Below are 5,055 nucleotides of genomic sequence, written 5' to 3'. Positions count from 1 at the left end.
GCTATATTTACCTGAACTAAAACAATTTTTTTTAAACCAAGAGGGATTCTGTCTTCTACAGCAGATTAAAGTCTCCCTGAGGATAAACATCATGACTCATTCCCCTTTTGTCTCCCTTTTGGCACCTCTACATGATATATTTTATTCTCTCATGCTGAAATGAGCCTCCTAGCCAAGCACCTAGTAGGAGAGAAATGAGGTGTCCTCCTTTATATTCCTGGAAGGCCAGTATTGCTAGCTAATCTTCTCCGAAAGCCATTGGCGACATGAATGATGTGGAGCAAAAAGGAATGCTATGTCAAAAGGAAGATAAATGTGCCCCAGCTCTTATGAGGACACTTTGATTGAAAGCCCAGGACAAGGCAGCATTTTTCTTTTCTTTTTTTTTTTTTTAAATAGCATTTTATTTTTATTTTTTTTATTTATTTTTTTTTTTTTTTACAGAGACAGAAAGTGAGTCAGAGAGAGGGATAGACAAGGACAGACAGACAGGAACGGAGAGAGATGAGAAGCATCAATCATTAGTTTTCCATTGCGTGTTGCAACACCTTAGTTGTTCATTGATTGCTTTCTTATATGTGCCTTGACCGTGGGCCTTCAGCAGACTGAGTAACCCCTTGCTGGAGCCAGCGACCTTTGGTTCAAGCTGGTAGGCTTTTGCTCAAACCAGATGAGCCCACGCTGAAGCTGGCGACCTCGGGGTCTCAAACCTGGGTCCTCTGCATCCCAGTCCGACGCTCTATCCACTGCGCCACTGCCTGATCAGGCAAGGCAGCATTTTTCTCTGAAAGCTATGAGACAATAGAAATAAAAGTCTTCCCCCAACTCAGGGGCCTGGGGTAGAAGATTTACTTTTCTATGGTTATTCTATGCTCAGAGGAGTTGTCCTAGGCTTCATTTGATCAGTGACTCAAGAAATTAAATATTTATAAAGTATCTGCTGTCATAGAACTTACAAGCCCATGAGGGAGAGACAATCAAACAATCCCACTCATGAATATGTAAGTGCAAACATGATGAACATTATGAAACATGTTCTAGTCCTGGCTGGGTAACTCAGAGCATTGTCCTGATATGCCAAGGTTGCAGGTTCAATCCCTGGTCAGGACACATACACAAATCAACCAGTGAATGTGTAAGTAAGTGGAACAAGCCTGACCAGGCAGTGGCACACTAGATAGAGCATTGGCCTGGGACACAGAGAAACTAGGCTCGAAACCTCGAGATCACTGGCTTAAGCACCGGCTTATCTGGTTTGAGTGCAAGGTTGCTAGCTTGAGCATGGAATTATAGACATGACCACATGGTTGCTGGCTTGAGCCTGATGGTTGCTGGCTTGAGCCTAAGGTCACTGGCTTGAGCAAGGGGTCACTGGCTTGGCTAGAGCCCCCCAGTCAAGGCACACATGGGAAAGCAATCAATGAACAAATGAGGTGCTGCAATGAAAAATTGATGCTTCTCTCTGTCTGTCCCCCCACCCCCATCACTCTTGCTAAAAATAAATAAATAAATAAATAAATAAATAAATAAATAAATGGAACAATAAATTGAGATTTCTTTCTCTCTCTTTGTTTAAAAACAAAAACAAAAACATGTTCTAGGAGAGTATATACCAAAGAACCTGACTTAGACTGAGGAGTCAGACCATGTTAAAGATTTTGACCTTCATTGTGAGAGCAATGGGAGGTTATTGAAAGGTTTAAGTAGGGTTGCCTGACCAGGTGGTGGTGCAGTGGATAGAGCATCAGATTGGGATGCGGAGGACCCAGGTTCAAAACCCCAAGGTCACCAGCTTGAGCGCAGGCTTATCTGGCTTGAACGCAGGCTCACCAGCTTGAGCATGGGGTCACTGGCTTGAGCATGGGATCATAGACATGACCCCAAGGTTGCTGGCTTGAGCCCAAAGGTCACTGGCTTGAAGCCCAAGGTCACTGTCTTGAGCAAGGAGCCACAATGAAGAATTGATGCTTCTCATCTCTCTCCCTTCAGGTCTGTCTGTTCCTATCTGTCTCTCTCTCTCTCTCTGTCACACACACAAAAAAAAGGTTTAGGTAGGATTTTGGCATATGTTTTGAAAAGATCACTCAGCTACAATGAGGAGAATAGGCTGTAAGAGTATTGTTGTATTGATAGTAATTCCAGGAAGAGATGATGGTGTCTTTAACTTGGGTAGTGGTGATGGTGGTGAAGATAAAGAGAAGTTATGAATCAAAAGGATATTTGGGAGATAAAATTAACAGGTTGGTGATGCAAAAGTGCATGTGGTAAGGACAAGGATTCTGGTTTGTATAAATGGATGGAAGACAACAAGGGAGAAGAGCACAGGTGAAATCTTAGGTTATTCTGGAGGAGCCTTTGAGGTATCAAAGTGCCAATGTTGAATTGGCAGCTGGATACATGGTTCTGGAGCTCCAGGGAGAGGTCAGGGTCAAGTATATATGGTATGTCATTTGTTCAGACATCGTTCGAAAGCAGTAGAAGAGCTCACCTAAGGAGAGAGTAGAGAGTGAGAAGAAAAGAGGACCTGAAGAACTCAGACATATCACTTAGGACAATGATTCTTAAGATGCGATCCATGGACCTCAGGGAGGTTTCCAAGATCCTAAAGGTCCACAAGGTCAAAACTGTTTTCATAACACTATTAATGCCTGACCAGGTGGTGGTGCAGTGGATAGAGCTTCGGACTGGGATGCAGAGGACCAAGGTTCAAGACCCCGAGGTTGCCAGCTTGAGTGCGAGCTCATCTGGTTTGAGCAAAGCTCACCAGCTTGGACCCAAGGTCGCTGGCTTGAGCAAGAGGTTACTCGGTCTGCTGAAGGCCCGCAGTCAAGGCACATATGAGAAAACAATCAGTGAACAAACAACTAAGGTGTCGCAACGAAAAACTGATGATTGATGCTTTTCATCTCTCTCCGTTCCTGTCGCAACAAAAAACTGATGATTGATGCTTCTCATCTCTCTCCATTCCTGTCTGTCTGTCCCTGTCTATCCCTCTCTCTGACTCTCAGTCTCTGTAAAAACAAACAAACAAAACACTATTAATGCATTCTTTGTCTTTACTACTGTGTTCACATTTACAGCAATGGTACAAAAGCAATGGTTGTTAAAATAGATTGCACATTAGCTCAAATCAAAGCAGTGGCACTAAACTGTACTAGTAGTCCTTATACTCCTCACTGCCACACACATTCAGTAAAAAAAAAAAAAAAATCTCTTTTGTTTAGGAATATCCTTGATTAAACAGTAAAAGTTATTAATTTTTACTAAATTCAATCTCTGAGTACATCTTTTAAATATTCTGCCCGATGAAATAGAAAGTACACATAAAATACTTCCTCTGGCCTGACCAGGCAGTGGCATAGTGGATAGAGCATCAGACTGGGATGCCGAGGACCCAGGTTCAAAACCCTGAGATTGCTGGTTTGCACGTGGGCTTATCCAGCTTGAGCGTGGGCTCGCCAGCTTGAGCGCAGGGTCACTGGCTTAAGTGTGGGATCATAGACATGACCCCATGGTCACTGGTTTGAGCCCAAGGTCGCCAGCTTAAACAAGGGGTCACTCGCTCTGCTGGAGCCCCCCAATCTAGGCACATATGAGAAAGCAATCAATGAACAACTAAGGTGCCACAACAAAGACTTGATGCTTCTCATCTCTCTCCCTTCCTGTCTGTCTGTCCCTATCTGTCCCTCTCTCTGTCTCTTTGTCTCTGTCAAAAAACAACAACAACAACAAAAAAACCTTCCTCAGTATTCCAAGTGCAATAGTTGTTATGCCTCCAGGGAAAGTACTTATGCAATTGTTTGAGTTTCAGGCTGAACTAGCCTCTTTTTCCATGGAACATCATTTTTACTTGAAAGAACAACTGAAAGACAAACTATGATTATTCATATTTGAGTGTTTGGCAGACAGTTTCCCAAAAATGAACAAAACAAGCCTGTCACTTCAAGGATAACAACTGAAAGCATTTGTTGCCAATGATAAAACCCAAGCTTTCAAAAGAAAATTAGAATTTTAGAACACTTGTATCTGCCATCATGAACTTGACAGCTTCCTAATGCTTAAAGACTCCTCTAAAGAGATTGATGATGATATAATAAATGTGATTTTTTAAATTTATTATTATTGATTTGAGAGAGAGTGAGAAACATCAATTTGTTGTTTTACTTATTTATGTGTTCATTGGTTGATTCTTATATATGCCCTGACCAGGATTGAACCCATAACCTTGGCATATAAGGATGATGCTCTAACCAACTGAGCTTCCAGGCAAAGGTCTAATGGATGTGATTTTTAAAATATAGTAAAATATATCAACATTTGGAAGATCTGTATAACTCAAGAGAATCTATATTTTCCAAATGATCAATGCTTGATGTTACAAAATCTATTCATGGGACAAGATAAGCTAATGGATTTTAATGTAATAGAGTAGGTATTGATTGATATGGTTTCAGATTCCACATTGCAAGTAACCTTTAAGAAATTACCATATGTAGAGTTTTGGTGTAGTATCAAAGAAAAAATATCTACAATTGTTTGAAACCTAAAATACTCTTCCCTTCCCAAGTCTATGGAGGCCAGATTTCTTCATGTACTTCAACCAAAACACATATTGAAACTAACTGATGCATCTGAGAGAGCAAGGTGAGTCACCAGCAGCTCTTCTGGAGTCATCCAAGAAAATCTGGCCAGGGTGTTCATTCTTGCAATGTCTGCTCAAATTGGCACGGTCTGATCCGAAAACATGGCCTTAGTATGTGCTCCCGTGTTCCCTCAGCACACGAAGGATATAGGCTACACTAAGTTGGACTAAGTGAACCTCCTTGAATGGGTCATTCAAGACATCTACCTTACTGCAGAAACAATGCTAGCTAGCTTTTTGTACAGAAAACAAAAATTTTTTAAACTTAAAAAAAAAAGCTTATTGCCAGTTGGCTCAGTGGTAAAGCGTCAGGCCAGCATGTAGATGTCCCAGGTTCGACTTCCAGCCAGGGCACACAGGAGAAGCACCCATCTACTTCTCCACCTCTCCCCTTCTTGCTTCTTTCTATCTCT

General features: G+C 41.8%; 1 pseudogene; it reads left to right on the top strand.

Annotated features, from left to right (window-relative positions):
• The first annotated feature begins 2,575 nt into the window (after window positions 1–2,575).
• Window positions 2,576–4,813, top strand: LOC136335588 (small ribosomal subunit protein uS14-like; annotated as a pseudogene).
• The last annotated feature ends 242 nt before the right edge of the window (window positions 4,814–5,055 follow it).

The sequence above is a fragment of the Saccopteryx bilineata genome, chromosome 4 (assembly GCF_036850765.1).
Source record: "Saccopteryx bilineata isolate mSacBil1 chromosome 4, mSacBil1_pri_phased_curated, whole genome shotgun sequence".
In the NCBI taxonomy this organism is placed as follows: domain Eukaryota; kingdom Metazoa; phylum Chordata; class Mammalia; order Chiroptera; family Emballonuridae; genus Saccopteryx; species Saccopteryx bilineata.
Note: the sequence above shows the minus strand (reverse complement) of the source record. Positions and strands in the feature narration are given on the sequence as shown.